Below are 26,422 nucleotides of genomic sequence, written 5' to 3'. Positions count from 1 at the left end.
AATGAAGTATCCTGGCAACCAGCAACTCCAAGTCTGTCAAACATTCTTTTTATCTTTTGTTGTTGCAGTATTCCTTTAGATAACTTATTTTAATATAAAGAGGAAGTTCAATAATCCACACTGCCTTTTCTGATTCATTGGATTATGCTGGCAAGAGAAGTTGATGGATTATATGTTTCTGATCATATTCTTCTGAAAGTATACTCAGAATCTAGTAAAAATAATCCTTCGAGGTTTAAAGGTTTTAATACTACAGTGAACTTTATTTAATTTATCATCACTTTATCACAAGCTTTCACCCAAATCAGTGAACTACCTTGGCATTCAATACATCAAAGACCATAGCTCAAGAAGTTTAGATAAGAAATGGCAGCTTCTCCTTCCTGGAAAATGCCAATTTTAAGGTCACTATTTGTAAATAAATATGGGAAAATTAGTTTCAGTAAAGATTGAAAACCATTTGCTCAATTACAGGTGAGAAAGAGATGCTTGAGGAATCACCTGTTTCTTATGAAAATCAACCAATTCCTCATTCCACTAAAAAGAAAACTGGAGTTTTCAATCACTACTCTATTTCAAGTTTTCAATTAATCTCCCATAATTGTTTTAACTTCCTAAATAAACTGTAAAAAAAATTGGAATCTCAACCTTAGAGACACAAGGATTAAGACTTTTGACACACAAATATAAAATGAATGATGCTTCACATTTGCATGGACTGAGGATTTAAGACAAACATGACATTCTCAATATATCCCATTCCTTAATGCCTTTAGAAGCAACAATCTGATATTTCAAACTTATAATGTACTTGACCTTAAATTAATTCTTCACTATAGTAGTTTTTAATTGGTTTTCTCTTGTTGGATATTGATGGAAAATCAAGAGCAAGAGACTCCAATGATAATTTCAAGAACTATTGTCTCATTTTGTTCTACGGTATGCCAGAGAAATGTTCCTTATTACTCAGTAGGGGTTTATTTTTCTTAGTGCCTGTCAGGCTAGATAACTAATGAAAATTTTCCTCTTCTCCTTGACAATCTGATATGTTGTCTTTGAATTCTAATGTCATCAATTTTCCTATCAAAACAACCATGACTTGATCTGGCTTAATTGAACTGAAAATAAAGTTGTCTAAGGAAAATTGACATCAAAAGAACAAATAATCCAATAAAAAATTTAGGTATAGACCTAAACAGATAACTCTCAACAGAGGAATCTAAAATGGATGAAAGACACTTAAGGAAATGCTCAACATCTTTAGCCATCAGAGAAATGCAATTCAAAACAACTCTGAGATTCTGACTTGTACCTGTCAGAATGGTCAAGATTAAAAACACTGATGATAGTATATGCTGGAATGGATGTGGAGGTAGGTGAACACTCTTCTATTGCTTGTGGGAATGCTAAATGATACAGCAACTTTGGAAATCAGTATGGTGATTTCTCAGAAAATTAGGAAACAACTTACCTTAAGACCCATCAATGCAACTTTTGGGTATATACCCTAAGGATGCTCAATCATAGCACAAGGGCATGTGCTCAGTTATGTTAATAGCAGCATTATTTTTCATAGACAGAATCTAGAAACAACTTCGATGCCCCTCAACTGAAGAATGGATAAATAAAATGTAGTACATTTATACAAGGGAGTACTACTCTGCAGTAAAAAAAGTAATGACATCTTGAAATTTGCAGACAGAGAGATGGATCTGGAAAAAACACATTGAGTGAGGTAACCCAGACCCCGAAATACAAATAAAATAAGTACTCACACATAAGTGGCTTTTAGTCATAAAGCAAAGTAAAACTAGCCTACAGTTCACAAACCCAGAGAACCTGGACAACAAGGAGAACCCTAAGAGAGTCATACAGGGTTCTACATAGGAAGGAAAAAAAGGCAAGTAATTTGGAGTGGGGGGTCATGAGAGAAGGAAAGGAAGAAGAGAGTAAGAGACAGGAGTGGAGAAAAATGTATAGCTAAATAAAAACAATACAAAATAGAATACTGGTAAGAAAACTTGGTGGCAGCTGTGTTGATTGAGAGAAACATGGAGGCTCCAAGAGATAATATGTCAGTGGAAAAGGAATTTCCAGGGCATCCAATATGTTAATAACAACTAAGAAAAAAGACAGGTCTTATAGGAAGATGCCTTTAAAGTGTGTAATTGTGAAATTGGAAGGAGAGGTGACAAAACAGAATTGCACGTGGAAAAATGACAAATCTTTGTCTTTCACTGTCCCATCTCAGCCAGCAGGTTGTAAGCACAAGATTCATTCCTCTATGGAGCTCCTACAGGAGCAGGTTATTGATAATTAGGGCTGGTGCTAGGCCCATCCATTCACTCCAAGCATGGAGCCTCCAGGGCAGCAGCTTGTGCTGATTGCACAGTGCTTCCTGCAGGTTACAAACACAGAGGTGCTGCTGAGTTGTTGGGACATATGCAGTGGACTGGACCTTCCATGGAGACATGTCATAACATAATAGGGTTTGTCCTAGGCCTTCCAGCCAGCATCCAGCATGGAGATTCTGCAGCTGAAGTCCATGCTGCTTGCCCTGATAGGGGACAGAGAGGGTAGCAGAGCTGCCCTCAGGCTACAATACAGAGGCCAAGCCTGGGGAGACTTAAAGTGGAGATGTGCAGAAGTCAGGGACTCTCACAGAATCTGACCCAAGATACCCTGATTAGAAGCATCATCACCATGATTCTGGGTAAAAACAGGATATCAAAGATGAGTATTTTAGCAGTAGTACAGTATTTTTGGTATTTGAGAAAGCAAAAATCTTGAGCCCATACAAATATTGTCATACAAAGCTATCTAGGCAAAAAGGAGGAAAAAAAACAACCAACAAAACAAGCAAACAAAAATCAAAACAATATGGAGACTCAACATGGCATTGGCAGCCTCGATGAGATGCTCATGATGGTGACTGGGATCCTGTAGCCTCAACCTCTTTCTCTCCCAAGACTGAAGACTCTGGTGCCTCTCCTATAGCATGGCCTGGTGAAGCAGGACAGAGAGAGGACCACCAGGAAAAGAGGACAGAGCAGAGCTAGGCAGAATAGGCTGGATGGAATGCTGGGAGAAAGAAGGGCGGAGTCAGGGAGAAGCCATGGAGCCACCTCTGGAGACAGATGCTCTGAAACTTTGCTGGTAGGCCACAACCTTGAGGTGATTCACAGATTAATGGAGATGGGTTAAATTTAGATGTAAGATTTAGCGGATAAGAAGTTAGAGCTAATATCCCTAGCAGTGATTTAATTAGTACAATTTTTGTGTGATTATTTTGGGGCTGAGCAGCCAGGAACCAACAAGTGGAACCTCCTTCTACAACTCATTAGTTTGGTTTGAGGACTCTGGTTTCTGTTACACTATTGCTCCTTACTGGAACTTCTCTTGGTTATCCTGCTGTTGCTCCGTGTTGTGGAGATAATGCCGCTTTGGGTCTGCAGGACTGGTCCCTTCATGTGCTCCAACAGATCACAGTTGGAGTGGATTTGGGGTTGGGCCAACACATAAACATGCTTCAGTGCCTGGATAATTGCAGAGTTGGTCAGTTCACCAGTTCTCTTTTGTCTTCACACCAGACTGAGCTCTCCTGCATTGCCTTAGCTAGTTCAGCCTTTGCAACAATAAGCAAAGGACTGGGTCAGTTCTGGTCAGTTCTGCGTTCATGTCCTCAGGGTCTGTTATTCCAAACCTATACCTTCAGGGCTCAGGTGTGGGACAGGGGTCACTCTCTCTAGTGCTGCAGCTGATGAGAGGCAGGGACAGCTCTCCCATTCTTAGAACTTCAGGGACAGCTTTCTCACCTACTTTAGACGTGGCCCTTTTCCATGTCAGATGAGTAATGGGGACAGTTCGCCCATGCTCTCAAAATAGTGGCTGGCTCACTCACACCTCCACTAATGGGGCTGGCTCCACTGGGCTTCCAACTGGATTTGCCAGGAATGCTCTCCCTAGTGTTGCAGCTGGTGGTGGGCAGGAAGAGAACTCCTGTTCTCTTAAGGTTTCAAGACCAGTTATCCCATCTACCTCTGGCATTGGTGGGATAGTAATACTTAAATTTTATAGTTAAGAAATTTTTGAGTAACTTTTCCTCTGGATAATAAATGATTAAATTTTAAAAGTAAGACTTCTAAAAGATAGAAATTTGTTCTCTTTAGAATTGTAGAGAATTTAACTCAAATTTGTTATAATTTTTGAGAGCCTAGAAGACACAGGTACATGACTTTTCCAGGCTCTAGTAATTTAAATTACCTAAAATATGAGGTATACATTAAAATAACTTTCCAATTTCAGGGTTATATAACAGAAAGAATCAAAGTCAGCATGGGAACAATAGAGATACTCATGTTAATCACAAAAGTAGTCATGGAACAAGTTCCAAGGACAAGTCATAGAACCATACTCGATGTCCAACAGCACATAAATAGACAAAGAGAATATGTCCTGTAAACATAATGGTGTTTTCATCAATAAAGAAGAATTTTCATTATATTATGATTATATTACGTTTGGCAAAGTTTATGGAACTGAAGATCAGCATGTTATATAAAATGAACGAGATTGAGAAAGTTTTTTGTGTAACTTTAGGACAGAGGTGTTAGGACATGAAGAATTTTAAACATGTTGAAAGTTAAATGGATTAGGTAGGAGTTTTAAAACTGAATATTATGCGACATTTGTAAGAAGGGTATATCCCAATAGTACTGCAAATTCTTTTTACTAGTCAGTTTCCCTATACCTTTGGGGAAATTGTTTCAGAATAGTACCTTCTGTTATTTTAGGTGGAAATACAGTATATGTGAATAAGTAGCATAGGATTAGGAATTTAAAGAATTGTAAAAATATAAGAATATTTTTGTTTTTCTCTCCTTGAAGAAATAAGTTTTCAAACATCATTTGACAGGATTAACTTTGACAAAAAGTTCTCTTGAATCCATTATATATAGAAAATACATGTAGCCTGTCATTTATTATCATAGAGAGAGCAAGTCTCTGATTACTTATTTTAAAGAATGAAAAATCTTGAAGCGTTCAAATGACATTAAAATTGATTCAACCAAGTTTACTTGTAGAATGAACTATGTAAATTAACATTCATCACCTAATTGGTGTCATTTTAATGTGCTTTCCTAAATAATAGACTTGAGAGGGCTGACTGGATAGCTGAGAACATAAACTTTTCTCCTTGAGGCATGAGAAACTGAGTTTGAGACCCAGAATTCATGTGTGTGCTTATAATGCTTAGGCTATGGAGGTGGACACAGCAGATTCATGGAACGGGAGGAAATGGACAGATCAGTGGGGTCAAAGACCTGCTAGATTACCAGCAAGTGAGAGTCCCTGAGGAAAATCACCTAAGACTGTTCTCTGGCATTTGACCACCACATAATTTCACATATAAGCATATGCATCAGATGCACAAATATACACACAAAAACATGAACAAAAGTGTACACATATAAAAGCAAATATTTATGTAATAGCTGGCAGATGGATATCTAGAAAGCAAACTTAACTGATGCAGCTTGGCAACATTAAGGTAGAGAATAGAATTTTTCTATAACAGCATTCCTATGTCCTTACATTCCTAGGTTTCAGCCAAAGTCCTGAACTGTTCAACAGTATAACATGGAGAAAATACACATATGTACATGTATTTAATAATTACTAATGCCTGAAAAAGAATTCTCTCAAAACATAGATTAAAAATTGGGCACTGTTAATAATAAATAATTCTTTCTTAACCTCACCTCTCTTAAGAAATAAGCTCTTATATGATTTTTTTATTAATTTCTCCTTTGTTTTTCTTTGCAGATGCACACTTTACATATTCACTGCCACAACTGTCTTGATGAATGCTGTGTTTCTTCAATATGTCAAGAATTGATTTTATTTGCTTTTCCATATATTGAATCTTGATTACTGCTATTTAAATTAATGTTCAATATCAAATAAATATTAAATATATTTATCATATCATTCCATCTTTCTCTTTAGAGTCATTTTATGTCTGTAAATCAATATTTCCATATATTTAAATAGTATTTTATTTCATTTTAAAATTATAATGTAATTATAACAATTTCCAATTCCATTAACTTCCCCTAAAGCCTGGAATATACCATGTAATGGCTCCTTTTAAAATTATTGATCTACTTTTTATTAATTTTGATTGCATATATGTATTAATATATATGTACACTTAGTTATTTATTCCTAAATATTACTTGCTTATTCTGTATAATAGAATATATATTTTTTCAGTGGATTTGTTATTGGATAACCAGCTGGTGTACTTTTCCATGGGGAGGACTATTTCTCCCACTCTGAGCATTTCTCAGTTTCCTGTATGTAGTTCATTTTGTATGGTTGAGGCTTCATGGGTCTTCCCTTTTCTACTTTGTATGTCTATTGTTATTGTCCTTATGTTGCTCATGTTTATACAGTCTTGTACCCACAAATTATTGTACTTATCATCACCTCTCATCAAGAAAACGTTTCTTAACAACAGAGGAAAACCATTACAGAAAGCAACAACTAATCAAAATGCAGAGTTGTGAATCCCAGTCCTAAAGGATACATTTGCAGCATAACTCCTGCATCCAAAGGTTAGGGATTACCATGAAAGTGGGTACAGAAACTTTGTAAGAAAGAGCAAATCAGACATTGTGTTTTAAGATTGTGACTCCTAGAAATGTAATAATCTATAGCAGTACTACTATATCTTAATTTCTATATTATGCCTAGTACTAGAAACTGGCAACTACTATGGATTAAAGAGGTAATGGATCTTAGGAGACTATATACTACTTCCACTTCACAAGCCCAGTAAAATTCCTAACTACATTATAAAACTTATCACTATGTTCACAGGTAAGAGGATCGCTCACTTCTAGACAAATAAGCTTCTCTACACAGTTAATGGACACCATGACAGAAAACTACAGCAGGTAGGAATGCACAGGTCAAGTGATTACGGTATTCTTGGCTCAAAGAATTACACATACAATACATGTCCTGCACCTGAGAGTCAGGGAACATCTTGTAAGAGAGGGTAAAGATTGTAAGAGTCAGAGGAACAGAAAATAAGATGTGAGATTATGTCTCCAAGATCTGAGACTATGTCTCTAAAATATGACACAGAATCTACACCCAAGTTACTGTAACACTATGATTGGATAAAAAAGATCCCAAAGCTGGCAATATTAATAGATATGCTAATGCAGAAGGGAGAAATCTCAAAGAATTCCACCCTAAAAAATCAAGTTCAGGCAATAATATCTGAAGGAATAAGAATTAGTCTCTCTCAGAAACAAGTCCCTTGATTGGTTAGTCAATAAAAAATTCATCACTGAAATCATAAACACAAAACTACAGTAATGGGATATATCAGGTTGAATGTATATGCTTATTCATATACATTTCTTCAAAGAAAATGAGGTCCTTAGTTTGGGAAAGGAGGTGAAGGGGCATGAGACAGACTGAAAAGAGGGAAAAAAAGGATGTTGTATAATTATTTTTTATTTTAAAATGTTTTAAAATATATCAACAAAGGAAAAATTATATATTCCATAGAAATAGTCTGCAAATTTATGTTTGTCTTCAGTATGTGGTAGTTATTTTAAAATATTTGAATTTCTATAACACACAAATATTTCAGTTCAAAATGAAGTTTTGGTCATTGATCGCTTGCATCTTTATACTGTTTTATTTATGAGTTTCAGGACTTTATTTATTAGATTTGTTTCTCTTAAATATAATATACTCTCACATAATGATGCTCAGGAATCACATATTTTGGAGGACAGTCACACCTCATTTAATTTTTTGATGATTTTGGACAAATATTTTATTATCTGAATCCATTAAAATTTATTGCCGATTATTTCAAGTAGACTTTTTAGTACAGAGTCTTTACAAAATGTGTGAAATGGTGATAGGTGTTAAATAATCATTCCCTTGAAGACATTAGTACGAATAGAGACTGAGAAAACTTAAACCCCAGTGTTTTGTTGACATATGGAACTCTTTGCTGGAAGTGCTATTTATTTGTGGTTGCAACAATATGAGTTATTGAAGTGTTATTTTGTGTGTATTTTCCATACTGTCTCTACCACTACAACTTCATTATAATAGTCAAGATTTCAACTTAATTATATCCTTGAAGATTCATATTATGTGTAAAGATAGAACTGGAAATATTTCTTGTTTGTGTGCTGTTTGTTTTGTAAAGAAGGTATGTTCTGAAGAAACTAACACAAGAAGGAAAAAGGAAAAGAGGAAGAGAGGTAGACAGGTTGAGTGGGTGGATAATTCTTGAATATTTCCTAGAGTAAATTTTCAGAGTTAGAGTAACATAAATCCATGAATATCCTAAAATCTGGAAACAGTGAAATATTCTCATGTAGCACAAGATTTAGAAACTCATCATGACAATATATCCATATTGACTTATATTCAGAGGGCAGAGCAAGATTTAACAAATAGTTTCAATGTAAGGTGTGAAGTTAAAACTAGGTCAGATTCAACAAAACAGTAAAGTCAGAAGATATACAGTGATACTGACAGTTCAACAGAGACACATCTGTATTTAGGAGCTGCATGTATAGTATCTACACCATACTTAAGATTGTTGTATATCTCCAGTGTGCTCCTGTAAGCTGCAAAAAGAGAGAGATAGATTTTCAAATGATGACACACTGATGTTGAGATTATTTTTACCCTGGCGTAATAGGACCTTATCTTATTAAATTAGATTTAATTATATGAGTCAGCTAATGCCTACATGTAATAAAACATGTTAAGTTTATTGTACTATCAATTTACTGTCCTAGTTAGTTTCTCATTATTATGATGAAAAAATATGACTAAAAGTAACATGGAGAGGAAAGGATATGTTTTGGCTTATAGTTAAGCATTCATCATCATTGAAAGCCAAGGCAGGGATTAAAGGCATGAGCTTGAGGTAGAAATGAGGAGGAATGTGACTCACTAGCTTCCTTCCCTGGACTTGCTCATCTACCTGTCCTTCATCCCAGGCCCAAATGATGAAGTATTTCACTGCCTACCGTGGCCTGGGTCCTCTCACATCATTCCCCAATCAGGGAATAATCTTCCACACATACATACATACCAATCTGTTGGCATTACTCACTCAATAGAGATTTCCTTTCCTAGATATGTCTAAGTTTCTGTCATGTTGAAAGTAACAATGTGTGGCAATGGAACTATGAAATGATGAAAACCAATGAAAGAAGTGGATATTTAGTCTACCCTATAAATAAACTTCCCACATTTAATGTTATGATAACAAAATGAAGTAAGAATAAATTCAAGCCTCTTGATATCAGAACAAGAATTGTCATTGAATATTATTTAACTTAAAGTTATGTAATTTGAAAAAGCATGCTATTTCTATTGTCTCTGTGTTAGCAATAAAATAATGTTTTTCTTTGAGTATAAGAACATTAAGCACCACCAAGGCACATAATTATGAATTAGCAAAATAAAAGAAAATAACACAGCAAGTTTTCATTTTTGTATTTTAAATAGATGGAGCAGCAACAGTTTTATATGTTCTTCATGGGTCTGATGCATCTTAAATTATGTATTTGTGCATATAAAATAACCTTATATTCCATAGTTTCTATCTTGAATTATATATATGATTTTTCAATTAGTAGACCATTTCTGCTTGCACCCCCTAACATAAACTACTGAAATGATTTTCATATACTATAAAAATAGCCTTCTAACTTTCTTAAATATTTGTTAAATTATCTCTAGAAAATTTCCTGCAGAAAAGTTTTAAAATAACAAAAGTTACATCAAACAATGTCTCTTGCTTAATTCTCTTACCATAGCATTCCATTATTTTTTCCTAAAGGTATGGAATAAATCAAAATATTTCATCATGAACTTCAACTTTTACATGATGTTGCATCTTATACATCCTCTATTCATTTGTTTCACACTACTATTTGCTGTACTTTACCCATGCTTCTTTGCTATCAACACATTGGACATGGACATTTCAATATCAAGTTTGTCACAGGGCCAATGTAGCTGCTGTTTTCTTTATGTGAAGCATTCTTTATGTAGATTACCATGTGCCTGACTCCTATGTACTACTGCTAACATTTCTATAATATATCTATTTCATCTTCTGACAATGGTAATCACTTTTATTCACTGTACAACATTTGTGACTATCTGTAATTTATATGGCAGACTCCTTTATTCTCCCTTCATCTACACTAGAACATTTATGATATCTTCTATAGAATAGAGATCTTGTATATATTCTTGCTTGTTCTATCTCCATCTCCAAACTACTAAACATAGTTATTTTTGTATTGTGCAGCTCAAAGAGCACAGTTAACACTAATGATGATGGGAAGAATAGCTATAGCCCTTGTTTATAACTTTATTATATGTCCACTTACAATCATGGGGCTTAGAAAAATGTCCTACATATAATAATTTAGAAACAAACTATTTTCTTTGTCCCTTACTTTGAAAATGAAATCTAAAACTGGGTACATGCTAAGTAAGTGCTCTACCAGGAAGCAATGTCTCCTGTCATCCACCTGTATCCAAATCTGAATACTTTAATGTGTTGTCTACATTAGATTTGATATTGTAGATTCAGAGGAAGAAAAGTAGTTCTGCCTACCAGTTCTATTGTTGTTGTTTCTAAAATATGACTTCAAAGGGAATAATTTCATTGCCTAAAGTCAGATAATAAATTTTATAATTGCATTGACAGTTTTAGCGCTGACCTTATCTCAAAGGAAAACTTGAAAAAACCTTTTTCTCAGATGAATTTACAGATACCATAAAATATTCAGGCTCTTTTTGAATTCCTTTTTTTCCAGAGAGGCTCCCTTTAAGGTTTGTTTTAACTAGCTTTTACCTGTAAGAATGTGAGCTCAATAGCTTGCTCCCAAGCACTCTCAACATTAGATAGCTGAGAACAAGGCACTGTATACAACTACAATGACCTCAAAAGGGAAATGTAATTCTTTGGCTGTGGGGCTTTCTAAACTAGTGATTTGCAGCTCTGTTGGATATATCACTTTTCTTGCAATGGGTTAAGAACTACATTGCTAACATATAGTAGAAAGGTTTTAAAGGTTGTGGTAGATTACTTTGCTGTCTAACAGCTTGAATTGTGGATAAAGAATCTGAACATCTGTCTTTTTTACTTGTATATAGGCCACTGATCTGACTCTGGAAATACACAACCTCACTCTAGAAATCTATTTTTTCTCCCTTTGGTTCACTTAATCCATTTCTTACATTTATATTTTTCTCTTGCCTTGCTCTATTGCACAATTCTTCTCCAGCTTTTCCTATTTCTTTTATAAAAGTTTGGTACAACAAAAGCCTGCAGTAGACCATGAAAATACTAAGCTTCAACATAAAAAGAAAAACACATTAGTCACAAATCAAGTTTTCATTTCATTTCCAAAGAAGAAATTTTTTATAATAATATTCACCTTGAGGTTGGAAAGATTACTAACAAGTTACAAGCCTGTACATTTTTCTTTTATTAAAAATAGATTGTTTTCTCATAAAATATAACCTAATTAGTGCTTTCCTTCCCTCTACTCTTCCTATTTTTTTAACCTCCTCTTTCATGCAGATCCATGTCCATTCTTTCTCTCATTAGAATGGAACAAGATTCTCAGAGATAACAACCAAATACAGCAAAATAAAATATAAGATGAGGCAAAATCTATTATATTGACGCTGTACTCAGCAACCCAACAGGAGAAAAAGAGTCTCAAGAGCAGTCCAAAGAATCAGAGATCTACTTGCTGTCACAGTTGGGATTTCTATAAAAATACTAACCTAATAGCTATAATGTATTAGCATAAGACCTGGTACAGGCCCGTGTAGTCTCTGTGTTTGCTGCTTCCATCTCCATGACCTCTTATTAGTATTGTTTAGTTTATTTATAGAGTCTTATTCTTCTGGTGTCCTCCATTCCCTCTGATTCTTGTAATCTTTTTGCCCCTACTTCAATGGGATTACCTGAGGTCTGAGGGGAATAACTTGATGGAACCCACCAATTTAAACTCTCCACACAATGTCTTGCTGTGGGTCTCTGCATCTGGTCCTATCTGCTGTCTGAGAAGCCCTCTCTGATGGCGAGTAGATAAGATATTTATTTATAAGTATAGCAGAATAGCATTGGGAAAATAGTTTTTTTCAGATTAGGATTATTTTGTTTTACCCTAGGTCACTGGGATATCTAGTATCTGGTTTTTGGTGTGTCTGGGATATCTAGTATCTGGTTCTTGGCTACCCAAGAAGTATTGAGCATGGGTTACTTCTCATTGGATGGGTCTTAAGTCAAATCAGTCATTGATTGGCATCTCCTGCATGTTCTGTGCAACTATTACCCTAGCATATTTTCCAGGCAGGACAGATTGTAGGTTAAATATTTTGTCATTGAGCTGTGTCAATGTTTCTCTTTCAACAGCTTGCAGGTATCTTTCCACACTGAAGAGATTAGGAAGTAGGGGTAAAGGCTCCATATAGGTATCAGCTTGATTTCTCAGTGTTCAGTGAATTGTATGGATGGGGTCCTTGGCAATTAGTCCCCGCTGTCAATTTGCTGAGATCAGTTCTTTGACTTGGAAGTAGCCTGGGTTATATGGAGATTTCCATGGAACTGCCTTGGCCAACAACTCAATTAAGTTCAACTCAGTTCCAGCACTGGGAGATTTGCCTGACTACAAGAAACAGCCAGTTGAGACTCTATCTTCCATTATATGGAGTCCCCATTAGGTTCATCTTCATAGATTTCGGGAAGTTTCCAATGTACCACCCACCAAGTGCTCCCAAACAACAAGTGTCCCTCACTATACTTTCTCCCTCCATTCCATTCCCTCCCCCAAACCTGAATTTTCTAGCGTCTAAGACAAAAATCCCCTATTTGAACTGCATAGTTAATTCTATTTTCACTTTCTGGTTAAATCCAGAAGTCTTCTGCTTCCTCAATTCCTCCTTTTGAAACTCTTTAAGTCTATAAATTGTAGATTGGTTATCTGTTATTAGTTGTTTTTCATGCTTAGCTTTTTTGGGGTACCCTCCACACAGTTCACAAATAATTAAACAAATGTAGACTTATTATTACTTATAAATGCCCAGCCTGCTGTGGGAAGTCCTTCTGTATATGTGTTGCTTTTATGGGTTAATGAATAAAGAAGTTTGCTTGGGCCTATAACAGGACAGAATAGAGCAAGGCAGGAATTCCAAGTGGATATAGAGGAGAAAAGGAAACAGAGTTAAGGAGCTACAGTAGGAGACGGACGCAGGAACTTTACCCTGTAAGCCACAGCCTTGTGGCAATACACAGAATAATAGAAATGGGCTAATTTAAGATGTAAGAGTTAGCTAATAAGAAGCCTAAGCTATTGGCCAAACAGTATTGTAATTAATATAGTTTCTGTGTGATTATTCATGCCTATGCTCAAAGCAGTTGTTCAGTGAAAACCTGAATAGATGTCAAAGGTATGGTGTACATATTTTAATTTTCAAAATTCTACCAAGTGGAACACATCCATATGCCAGATTTCATTCCTTTGAGTACCCTTTGGGTTACTCTCTGCAGGTAGCAGTGTTTGGTTATAGAAAGAGCAAGTAGGACATCTTTTCATAATCTCCTTAGCTTGGTGTCATGTAATAGAAAACTCTTTCTTTAAAATTTTGCTATTGATATAATATTTTTCATAAAATTTTGAGGTCTTGACTTATTTCTTTTAAGTTTTTCTTAGCTTAAATTATCCCAACTTCCTTTAATTTCTGGGATTTTTACTTTCCTTACTTCTGCATATCATTCTTTCACTCTCAGTCTGTGGCTAGCTGGGTGGCTTGGTGGCTAGCCCGTGATGTCTTCCTCTCCTTGTTCTATTGCTTCTTTTTCTCCAGATTTCTTCTTTGATTTATACTCTCTTCCTGCCAGCCCCACCTATCCTTTCTTCTTCCTCACTATTGACTCTTCAGCATCAGATATTTTAGGGAAGCAAAGAACCACAGTTTCACAGATTTGAACAAATTCAACATAAACAAAATCAACAAATATTCACACCATTTAACAAATGTTCCACAGCATAAACAAAAGTACCATACCTTAAAATAATATTCTAAAACAGTCATCATATGCATAAGAGCTAATATGACCTTTTTTTCAGAATGGGGTTGGATATTTATTTAGTGAGTTATGGAAGGAAAGGGGGAGAAAGACACAAGGAGAAAGAGGGAGAGAGAAAAGGAGAAAGGGAGGGTGGGAAGGAGACAGATAATATGGTCTTATAAGTGAATATGTACTATATTTATATTTCTATGTATTATTTACCCTACTCTGCATGATTTTTACTAGTCCCAAACATTTAGCAGTAAGTTTGATAATGCCATTTTTTTTTTTTGAAAACAGAAGGTACCACATTGCCTTCATTCATGCTTCCATTGAGCATATAGATTTTTTTCACGTTTTTGGCTATTATAAATAAAGCTAGAATAAACATGGTGGAGCAAGCATCCTTGACATAAGAGGAAATGATGATAGATTTGTGTATGTGCACTAGAATAGTATAGCTGCATCTTGTGATAGGCAAGTAACTACCACAATGATTTCCATATTTTTATTACAACTTTGTACTCTTACCAGTAATGGATGAGTATTCCTCTCACTTCATATCTTTGTCAACATAAAATGTCAGTTGTGTTAGTGATCTTAGACATCCTGGCAGGTGTAAGATGGAATTTCAAAGTAGTGTATTTCCCATATCCCTGATGACTAAGGATGTTGAATTTTTTTTTTCTAAAACAAGTTTTCTCTGTGTAATATAAGCTCTGCCTGTCCTGAAACTCACTTTTAGTACAGGCTGGCCTCACAGTACCAGAAATCCACTTGCTTCTGCTTCCCAAGTGCTGGAGTTAAAGGTATGCACCACCATCATTCAGCAAAGGATGCTGAACATTCCTTTAAGTGTTTCCTAGTCATTTGATGAAATGAAAAACATTATGATGAAATATCTATCTGTTGAAGTATTTGATTCACTTGGACTTGAGTTTTGTGCAGAATGATGAATATGGTTCTTTTGCACTCTTATACATGAAGACGTCCACTTTTATCTGCATCATTTGTTGAAGATGCTGTCTTATTTTCAATGTATATTTCTGACTTATGCACAAAAATATCATTATTCCTTATATATTTGGATATTTGTCTGGGTATTTAATTTGATTCCATTAATCAATGTTTTTGTTTTCATGATAATATCATGCAGTTTTTATTACTATACTTCTGTAGTATAACTTGAAATCAGGAATGGTGATACCATTAGAAGTTCTATTATTTGCTGGATTTTTTGGTTATCCTAGGTTTTTTTTCTTATGAAATGATAATTGTCCTTTCAAAGTCTATAAAGAACTGTGTTGAATTTTGCTGGGGATTGCATTGAATTTGTAGGTTGTCTTTAATAGGGTGAACATTTTTGTTGTGTTAATCTTACAGATACATGTGCAAGGATGATCTTTTCATCTTCTGTTAGCTTCTCTAATTTCTTTCATCAAAGACTTGAAGTTTTTATCATGTAAATCTCTTACTTTCTTGGATAGAGATACCCCAAGATATTTTATATTATTTGTGTCTATTATCAGAGTTCTTATTTCCATGATTTCTTTCCTAGTGCATTGTCATTTATAAATAGGAGGACGAATGACTTTTATGAGCTAATTTTATTCTCAGCTACTTCACTAAAGGTGCTTTTCAGCTGTATGGTTGTCCTGATGGAATACTTAGGGTCACTTACAAATACTATAATCTGCAAATAGTGATACTTTGACATCTTACTTTCCAATTTGAATTCCCCTGATCTTCATCAGTTGTCCCATTGTTCAATTTAAGATTTCATGTACTATAATGACTTAGAATGGAGAGCATGAACAACCTTTTCTTGTTCCTAATTTCAGTAGAATTATTGTGGTTTTTTTCATTTAATTTGATGCTGACTATAGGCTTTCTGTAAATTCCTCATATTATATTTAGTTAATATTAATATTCCTTTTATTCCTAATTTCTCCAGGAGATTATCATAAAGAGTTGTTGGATTTTGTGAGAGGTCTTTTCTGCATCTAATGAGATTATTGTAAGTTTTTTCTTTCAGTTTGTTTATATGGTAGATTACATTTATTAATTTTTTCATGCATATCTGGGATAAAGTCTCCTTTATAATGGTAGAAAACATTTTTGTTGTATGTTTGAATTCATTTTGAATTTTGGGGGAACTTTTGGAAATGTGTTTATAAGGGAAATTGGTTTATAATTCTCTTTTTTAGTAAATCTTTATGTGGTTTGTTCTTATGTGCATCAGGGCAAAAGTAATCTCATAAAATGAATTTGTAAATGCCTTTTTGTTTTTATGTCATGGAATATTTTGAGGAGTATTGGTGATAATTATATCTCATGAAAGTCTGTTATAATTCTGCACTAATGTCATCATGCCATTGGTTATTTTGGTTGGGAGACTTTTAATAACTGCTTCTATTTAAATAGGGGTTATAAGTCTGTTTAAACTGTTTATCTGATCTTGCTCAAACTTTGGTAATGGTATCAATAAAGATTATGCATTTCTTTTAGATTTTCCAATTTGACAGAGTACAGGCCTTTAAATTATGTCTTTATTTCCTTTGTGTCTGTTGTTCTCTTCCCATTCTGCTCATGAGTTTGTTAATTTGCATAATTTCTTTCTGTCTTTTAGTAGTTGGCTTGGACACGGGTTACTCTATCTTATTGATTTTTTTCATAGAAGCAACTGCTTGTTCTTTGATTTTTGTATTCTCTTATTTTTATTTTATTGACTTTAGCTCTGTTTTATTATTTCCTTTTGTCTACTTCTATTGCCTGTGATTGCTAGTTTTTGTTCTAGAACTTTCAATTGTGCTCTTCTGTTGCTGACACGAGATCTTTTAATTTTTTTAAGGCAGGTACTTAAAGCTATGTACTTTCCTGACAGTACTGCTTTGAAAATGTCCCAAAAGTTTGGTCATGATCTCTGTCACTTTTTACTGACTTTTAGAATGCCTTCTATTTCTTTACTTCTGTCTTGACTGATTTTTTTTAATTCCAGAAAGATTTTTTTTCAGTTTTCATGGCTTTGTAACTTTTCTTTTCTTTTTTTTTTATTTATAAAAGTTTATTAATTTATAAAAGTTTCCATTTCCGCCCCTCCTCCCAACACCCTCCCACTCCCCAAACTCCCTCTCCTCCTCCCTCTCCATCCCCCAGAGCAGTCAGGGTTTCCTGCCCCATGGGAAGTTCAAGTTCCTCCCCCCTCCCTCCAGGTCCAGGAAGGTGAGCATCCAAACAGACTGGATCCCAAAAATTCAGTATATGCAGAGGAAACAAGTCCCAGTGCCATTGTCAATGGCTTCTCAGACAGTCCCCATGCCAGCCACATTCAGAGAATCTGGCCACATTCAGAGAATCTCTTTGGATCACGTGCTCATTCAGCCCCAGTCCAACTGGCCTTGGTGAACTCTCATTAGATCAGTCCCCTTGTATCAGTGGGTGAACGCACTCCTCAAGGTCCTGCCTTTCTTGTTCATGTTCTCCCTCCTTCTGCTCCCAAAAGGAAGAATATGGTATGTACTCACTCATAAGTGGATTCTAGCCATGATTAAAGGTCTTTGAGCCTATTATTCGTGATCCTAGAGAAGCTAAATAAGAAGGTGAACCTGAAGAAAATCATGTAGTTATCCTCCTGGAGATTGGAAGTAGACAAGAGTGCAAGGCAACCTTGGGTGCATGGGAGTTTGGGGTGTTGTTGGAAAGGGAGAGGGTTAGACAGAAGGGAGTAGGGGAAGAATGGGGAAAGCTCGGGGGATTGGGATGAGGGGGAGGTAGGAAGGATGGATATGGGAGCAGGGAAGCATATATCTCAACTAAGGGAGTCATTTTAGGGTTTACAAGAGACTTCGTTCTAGAGGGGATCCCAGGTCCAAGGAGAGATCCCCAGATTATTCTCTGGACAGAGAAGAGGGTGCCTGAACCGGCCTTGGCCCATAACCATACTGATGAATATTTTGCATATTACCATAGAATCTTCATCTGGAGATGGATGGAGATAGAGACAGAGACCCACATTGGAACACTGGACTTAACCCCCTAGGTCCAAACGAGAAGCAGAAGGAAAGAGAATGTGAGCAAAGAAGGCAAGATCAGAGGGAACCTTCACCCGTTGATGGATGGAGATTGAGACAGAGACCCACATTGGAGCACTGGACTGAGCCCCCAAGGTCTAAATGAACAACTTTTTTTTTCTTCCTGTTGTCAATATCATTTTAATTTCTGGTGGTCTCTTAGAATGCTGGGAGTTATTTCAATTTCTCTTTTTTATATCTGTCAAGATTTGATTTTTGATTATTTTGGAGAAAGTCCCACTTAGTTCACAGAAGAAGATATATTATCTTGTATTTGGTTGTAATAGTTTATAAATATCTGTCAGGACTTTGTGGTTTATTACATCTCTTAACTCCAGCATTTCTCTTCTTAGTTTAATTTTTATCTGGATAGTCTGATAATTGGTAAGAGTGGATTACTGAAGTCTCCAACCATGAGTGAGTGAGGATCAATATGTGATTTAAGATTTAGTATTATTTGTTTTACAACCTAGAAAACCTTGTATTTGTGGTATAGATTTTAATGATTAAACTGTTATCTCAGTGGATCTTTATATTTGATGAGTATGTAGTGTCCTTCCCCATTTCTTTTGATGTGTTTTGATTTAATTATTGAAAAGCCTAAATCAGCTTGTTTCTAAGGTACAATTGCTTGGAATGTCATTTTTCAATCCTATTTCCTGAAGTAATGTCTATCCTTTTAGTTGAGGTGTGTTTTTTAGATGCAGCAATAGGCTGGATTATCATTTTTACACCCATTTCTTAGTCTGTTTCTTTGAAGTTGAGAGAAATCAATGACTAATGATTGTTGATTTCTGTTTTTTATTGTTGTTGTTGTTTGTGTTGTTGTAGGGGTATGTATATGTCTGTTATTTTGATTTTCCTGGTGTGGGGTATTATTTATTTCCTGAATTTTCATGGCTGAGTTAGCTTTTTTAGGTTGGCGTTTTCTTTCTAGCACCTTCTCTAGATCTATATGTAAAGATAGATATTGTGTAAATTTGATTTTCTAGTAGGATTATGTGAGATGTCTCTTTCTAGGTTGTGAATATGTTTTATTACCATTCATTAATAAGAAAGATGATTTGACCAATAGCCAGGCCAAATTGAGCCAGGAAGAAAATCCAAACATAGACAAAAGGGAGAATGGCAGAGTGAGGGAAACCAGCAGCTGTTGGAGTAGCTAGATGTAATGTAATGCCATGGTAACCTGGCAATACATAGATTAACATAAATGGGTTAATTTGAGATGTAAATGCTAGTTAGTAATAAGCCTTAGCCAGCAACCAAGCAGTTTATTAATATTAAGCCATCAAGTGGATATTCAGGAACTGTCAGGTGAGACAGAAACCTCCAGTTACAATAAGATAGCTTCTTTTCTTCATGTATGGAGATTGAAAGTTTTGCTGTTTATAGAAGTCTGGGTAGGTCTCTGTGGTCTATTATCGTCTTCAGTACTTTTATTCAGGTCCTTCTATCCTTCATAGTCTCCACTGAGAATTCACATCTTATTCTAAAAGGTTTCCTTTTATCTATTACTTTGTCATTTTACCTTGCAGATTTTAATATTCTTTCTTCGCTTTGTGAATTGGTTATTATGTTATGAGCAAACAAGCTCTTTTGGCCCTATCTATTTGGTGTTCTATATTCATTTTGTACAGTTATAGTCATGTACTTCTTTAGGTTAGAAATTTTTTTTCTTCCAATGATTATGTTAAATATAATTTTTGTGCCTTTGAACTGGGATTCTTCCCCTTCTTCTATTTCTATTTTTCTTAGGTTTATTTTTTCATAGTGCCCTAGTTTCCTAAAGGAATTTGGTCAGTTATATTTGGATATAACATTTTCTTTGACTGATGTATCAATTTCTTCTAAATTATCTTCAACACCTAATATTCTTTCTTAAATCTCTTGAATTAGTGAAACTTGCTACTGTAGTTCGTGTTTGAATTTCTAAATTTTTCATTTCCAAAATTTCCTCAGCTTGTGTTTTCTTTATTAATTATATTTTCATTTTCAGGTCTTAAAAAGTCTTAATTTCCTTAATGTGTTTGTGTTTTCTTAGATTTATTCATGAGATTTATTCATATCTTAAAATTTTTTTTGTTTGTGGTTTTCTGGAATTCTATAAGGGATTTAATCATTTCCTTTTAAGAATGTCTACCATTTTCATATAGTTGGTCTTAAGGTCTTTTCCTGTTTGTCAGCTATGTTAAAATATTCAGGGTCTACTTTGATTATATTTGGTTATATTTCCCATACTCCTACTGAAATTTTTTATACTGGTACATAGGCATGTGGGTTTGCATTATTAATTATCTAGATGCTGATTTCTGGATTTTATCATCTGTGTTGGTATTCTAATCCTTGATTTCTGTTTGATTTCTGGACTTTTGGAGACTGTTATGGTTGTGTACTGGCTGTTTATTTCTGGACTGTTCAACTGGTATGTTCACAGGGAATGCCTACTAGTGTTGTAGGCTGAGGTATTGGGATTTGTTGGAGGGAGGAAATTTGGGAAGAAAGTCTTTGTGATTCATTGGAGATGGGTTCAAGAGAAAAGGAAGATCTCAATGGTTTCCTGCTTAAAGAATTTGGAATTATAATTTGGAATTATACTGGGGAATTGGATCTCAAGAGCAGTAGATGTACTGTTCTGCATTTACCTACTTCTTGCACTGGAAGATGTAGTCCTTGGGTTATTAAGGTCCACCACTTGAGGTTGATGTATGGGACAAATAAACAAGTGTGTCAAGGGAGTTTAGAAGCAGAAGATATACTGGATTTGTGCATGGTGTATTGAGTAGGGAGAGAGAGAGAGAGAGAGAGAGAGAGAGAGAGAGAGAGAGAGAGAGAGAATGGGAGATAATCTAAAAGTAATCTACCTTGTTTTCAGGCTGGTTTAGCATGGGGTGTCTCCTGCTAGTGTTTGGGGCTGGGATCCAGTGACTAGTGGCTAGGGGAAATTAAGAGGGTATTGTGTCTGGTATCAACAGGAGATGCAGGTAGGGAAGAAGGAAGACTGAAGTGGCCAATCTGCTGCGGAGCTCTCGACTAGACTGAACCTGTTCATTTTAAAATAAAAGAGTATGACAATATTGCTTTAAATTTAGACTCATGAAAATAACCATATGTATCTAGTAAAATCTACTTTTCTGGTAAGTTATGAGGAACACTTAAGCATAGACTAATCTAAAGGAGAAAGGCAGTTACCACTTAAATAAATAGTTACATGCTCTTATTTATATTATGTGTCATTTGCATATTTGTTCTGGAAGTTCTCTATATGTATATCAATCGCTATTGTGTTTTGAATACATTTCAAAGTAGTTTTGAGATGCCAGTACACTTTCCACCAAGTACTTCTGCGTTGTTTACATGCAAGATTGTTCAATATCCAAGTAAACTATCCATTGCCAAATACACGTTAAAAGAATATTTTTTCAACCCTGTAGCTACAAGCTTAAATGGTACACCAAAAGGAGACTAAATCATAATCTTTAATGAAGTTTAATTTATAATTTCTTTATGGTGGCTTAAACACTATATTTAGACATGATAACAAAGGTTAATTAGATATGGAAAAGCAGTGTTTAGATATGTTATTTTGTATCTTTTATAAAATTCACAATTCTGCTAGATTGTAACTATATTTTTATTCTATTGCTACATTTTTCACTTATATATGAGGTAACTAATTATAGAATGAATACAGAACAATTAAATTATCAATTATTAAATTTTCTACTTATATTTACCTTTATCTAGTTTCACTTTTAAGAATAAAGAAATTTTTATCAGTATGGTTATGGGACGAGGCCAGTTCATGCACCCTTTCCTCTGCTGCCCAGAGAACAATCTGGGGATCTCTCCTTGGACCTGGGACCCCCTCTAGAATCAAGTCTCTTACAAACCCTAAAATGGATCCTTCCTCCATCCCACCCATCCCATTCCTCCAAACTATCCCCCTTCCTCCCCTTCTCCCTTCTCTCTACCCAACTCCCCTTACATCCACCCCTCACCCCCTACCCCCCCACCCCCTCCCCGTGCCCCCAAGTATGCCTGGCAATCTTGTCTACTTCCAATATCTAGGAGGATAACTATATGATTTTCTTCAGGTTCACTTTCTTACTTAGCTTCTCTAGGATCACAAATTATAGGCTCAAAGACCTTTAATTATGGCTAGAATCCACTTATGAGTGAGTACATACCATATTCCTCTTTTTGGGACTGGGTTACCTCACTCATATCACCATAGAACCTTCATCTGACGATAGATGGAGCTAGAGACAAAGTCCCACTTTGGAGCAGTGGACTTAGCTCCCTAGGTCCAAATGAGGAGCAGAAGGAGGGAGAACATGAGCAAGAAAGTCAGTATCACAAGGAGTACGTCCACCCACTGAGAAGGTGGGACTGATCTAATGGGAGCTCACCAAGGCCAGCTGGACTGGGAGCAATAGAGCATGTGATCAAAATGGACACTCTGAACGTGGCTGGCAATGAACGCTGACTGAGAAGTCAAGGACAATGGCTTTGGGATTTAATTCTACTGCATGGACTAACTTTGTGGGAGCCTGGTTTGTTTGGATGTTCACCTTTAAAGACCTGGATGGAGTGGGGAGGAACTTGGACTTCCCAGGGGGCAGGAAACCCTGACTGCTCTTAAGACTAGAGAGGGAGGGGGAGATGGGGAGGGTGAGGGAAAAGGGAGGTGGGGAAGAGGTGGAAATTTTAATAAATAAATAAAAAAAATTTAAAAAATATAAAAAACAAAAAAAGAATAAAGAAATTTTCCTTCTTTATATTAAATATTTTAGTTTTTAAAATCAAAATTAGATTTCTTTCATACAATAATAATTTTTGATTACAATTTACCCTTCCCCAACTTTTCCCAGATACTATCAATCTCCTCATTAAACCAAAAACTTATGCTATTTTTTTTCATCTCTTTCATTAGGAAACATAAGACATCTAAAATATTAAAATAAAATAAAACCCAACCAATCAGATTAGGGTAACACAGGCAGAAATAAGATCCAAAGAAAAAACACAAGAAAGACATATAGAATAGCACATTTACAGACACAGCAAACTTATGAACACAAATTTGGAAACAATAATATATTAGTAAATCATTTGTAATATTTAAAAAAATCCACACAAAGTTCTGTGAGAAAAAAAAACCTCCTAAATTAACAAGAATTTGTTTTATATTTTTCATATCCTGCTGGGGCGGAGGCCTGCCCTTAATACAATGTGAGACTCTAGTGTAGAAAAGTATTTTTTTTTCATTTGTGAGTGTTCATTGATTGTAGATAGCGTCTGGTATAGAGATGGATACTTATGTTCACTTCCTTTGTCAGTACTGGTATATATCTGATACAGGCCCAGTACACTATAGTCCCTGTCAGTTCGTATGTTCATGAACAGTGTTATGTCCAGAACATTTTGTTTCTTAGTGTCTTCCATATTCAATTAATCTTAAAATCTTTCCACTTCCTCTTACCCAGTGCTCCTTGAACCCTGATGGATCCTGTGGAAACATCACACTTAGGATTGAATATTCCAAGTTCTATCACTTTTTTTTATATTACCTAATTGTGGGTCTCTCTATATATATTCCCATCTAGTGATGGAAGAAGTTTCTCTGATGGCTGAGCAAGACATTGGTCTATGATTATAACAGAATGTCATTAGAAATCATATTACTGTTATGGTTTTTAGCCAGAAGAGAAACATTTGTTTTCCCCCATGTCCTCAGTCATTCTATTCTCAGGTTCTTAGCCAAATGGGTAGTGTCTGTATGAATTACATTTCATGGAGTGAGCCATAAATCCAATCATACATTGGTTGGTTATTCTTATAACAATTATGCCAGTGTTATATGAGTCTATCTTACAGGCAGATCACAGGATTTGTAGCTGGGCTGATGTTTACATTTTCCCCTGGTAGTATGAAGATGAACTTTCAGTACAATCACCACTAGTCCATAGAGGTGAAAGCTACAGGTAGAGACCCAATTGACTTTTCCACCTTCAATATGTTAGATAGGTGTTGTCTTCAGCAAAAGGCACAACTGTTTGCTGGAAGAAAGCAATATTCTTTGCAGTATTCTTGGTTGCTTGGAGTTTTCCATGGAACCTATTTGATCAACAACTCTATTAGTCATAAATCATTCCTGGCACTGAAAATTTTACTTGGTGGCAAGTGATGTCTATATGGGAACATTGTTTTCCCCATTGTTTCATGATTCCATTTATATTTCTTTCATATATATATATATATATATATATATATATATATATATATATGTTTTCTATAACTATACGTTTTACTGTGTTCCCCTCTCTCCCTCTTCACCTCCCTTCAACCCTCTCCCATGGTCCCCATGCTCCCAATTTACTCAGGAGATCTTGTCTTTTTCTCCTTCCCATGAAGATTAGATCCATTATGTTTCTCTTAGTGTCCTCATTGTTGTCTAGGTTCTCTGGGATAGTGAATTGTAGGCTGGTTTTCTTTGCTTTATGTCTAAAAACCACTTATGACTGAGTACATGTGATATTTGTCTTTCTGGATCTGGGGGTTACCTCACTCAATATGATATTTTCTAGATCCATCCATTTGCCCACAAAATTCAAGATGTCATTTTCTGCTGTGTAGTACTCTATTGTGTAAATGTACCACATTTTTCTTATTCATTCTTTGGTCAAGGGGCATTTAGATTGTTCCATGTTGTGGCTATGATAACAATGCTGCTATTAACATAGTTGACTATATGTCATTGTGATATGATTTAGCATCTTTTGGGTATATACGCAAAAGTGGTATTTCTGGATCTTGAGGAAAGTTGTTTCCTAATTTGCTGAAAATTACCATATTCATATTCAAAGGGACTCTACCAATTAGTACTCCCACCATCAAAGCAGGAGTGTTCTCTTTACCCCACCACATCTCCAGCATAAGTTGTCATCACTGTCTTTGATCTTGGCCATTTTTACAGGTGTAAGATGTCTCAGAGTTGTTTTTATTAGCATTTCTCTAATGACTAAGGATGTTGAACATTTATGTTTGTTTCAGCCATTTTAAATCCCTCTCTTGAGACAAAGTAGCAAAAAATATAAAATGGAAAAAAGAAAGTATATTTAACAAATGGTACTGGCATATATATATATATATATATATATATATATATATATATATATATTTCAAGAAGCGTTGCTACATGAAAAGAGATAAGACTCTATATCCACATTATTTGTTATTTGTTGAGTTTATTTAGATCACTTTCATGTATGAATATATTTTAAGAAACATCTATTACATTAGGTTGTCATAAAACTCTTCAAATAGCCTTTACACCCTGAATTTCCCTATGTTTCATCCCTTACTTCTATCTTTCCTTCTCCTATTCTATCCTCTCACCTCTCAAGCCTATATAACTATCCTCTATTGTATTTCACCTTGAAATTTCCTGTCTTAAATAATGCAGAAATGTCCATTATAGAGCTATAGATAGGAGATAGAGAACTACTACCTATAAGAAAAGAGAGTGTTGATAGAGAATCATAATGAAAGAATTAATATATGAAAGGAAATGTAAAGTAAAAAGTAACAAGTAGCAAACCTGGAAAAATACACACACAAATACATATCTATAATATTTTAAGGTCTTGTTTGTGTGTTTTCTAAAGAGATTGTCCATATATAATCAGTGTTGACATTCAGTGCGTTCTGGGTGTTTAATTTTTAATTTAAATAAATTTTTATAGAGAGTATACTATATATTTTTGTCTATGATTTTTTTCTATTTTATTTTCTGCATTTGGCATGCAAAATTTTTAATCCTTTAACTTGAGTAATTTATATTTTTCCCCCAAAATAGAACCATTATCTCACCAACATAGTGTATTATCATAATTTTTCTATGACTAAAAGTGATGAATATTTCTATAGATTAGAGTATTATAGTCTTAATTCAGAATAACTCTATAAGTCAGATAAAATTTACATATACCATTGTCTTTTTGTGGAAGTATGAACTGACTTATTTCATCCTTGATATTTACAACAAGACCAAAGCACAATTGAACATAAGAACTTATTGCTGAAGATACAACATACTTTTTATATTGGACACAGGAACTGGAGAAATAGAGCTGGAAGTTGCCTAGAAGCTTCCTCCTCAATTAGGGTAGCTCTCATAATACCAAATCCT

Source organism: Myodes glareolus, chromosome X (genome assembly GCF_982192425.1).
Source record: "Myodes glareolus chromosome X, mMyoGla1.1, whole genome shotgun sequence".
NCBI classification, from domain to species: domain Eukaryota; kingdom Metazoa; phylum Chordata; class Mammalia; order Rodentia; family Cricetidae; genus Myodes; species Myodes glareolus.
This window is presented reverse-complemented; position numbering follows the sequence as displayed.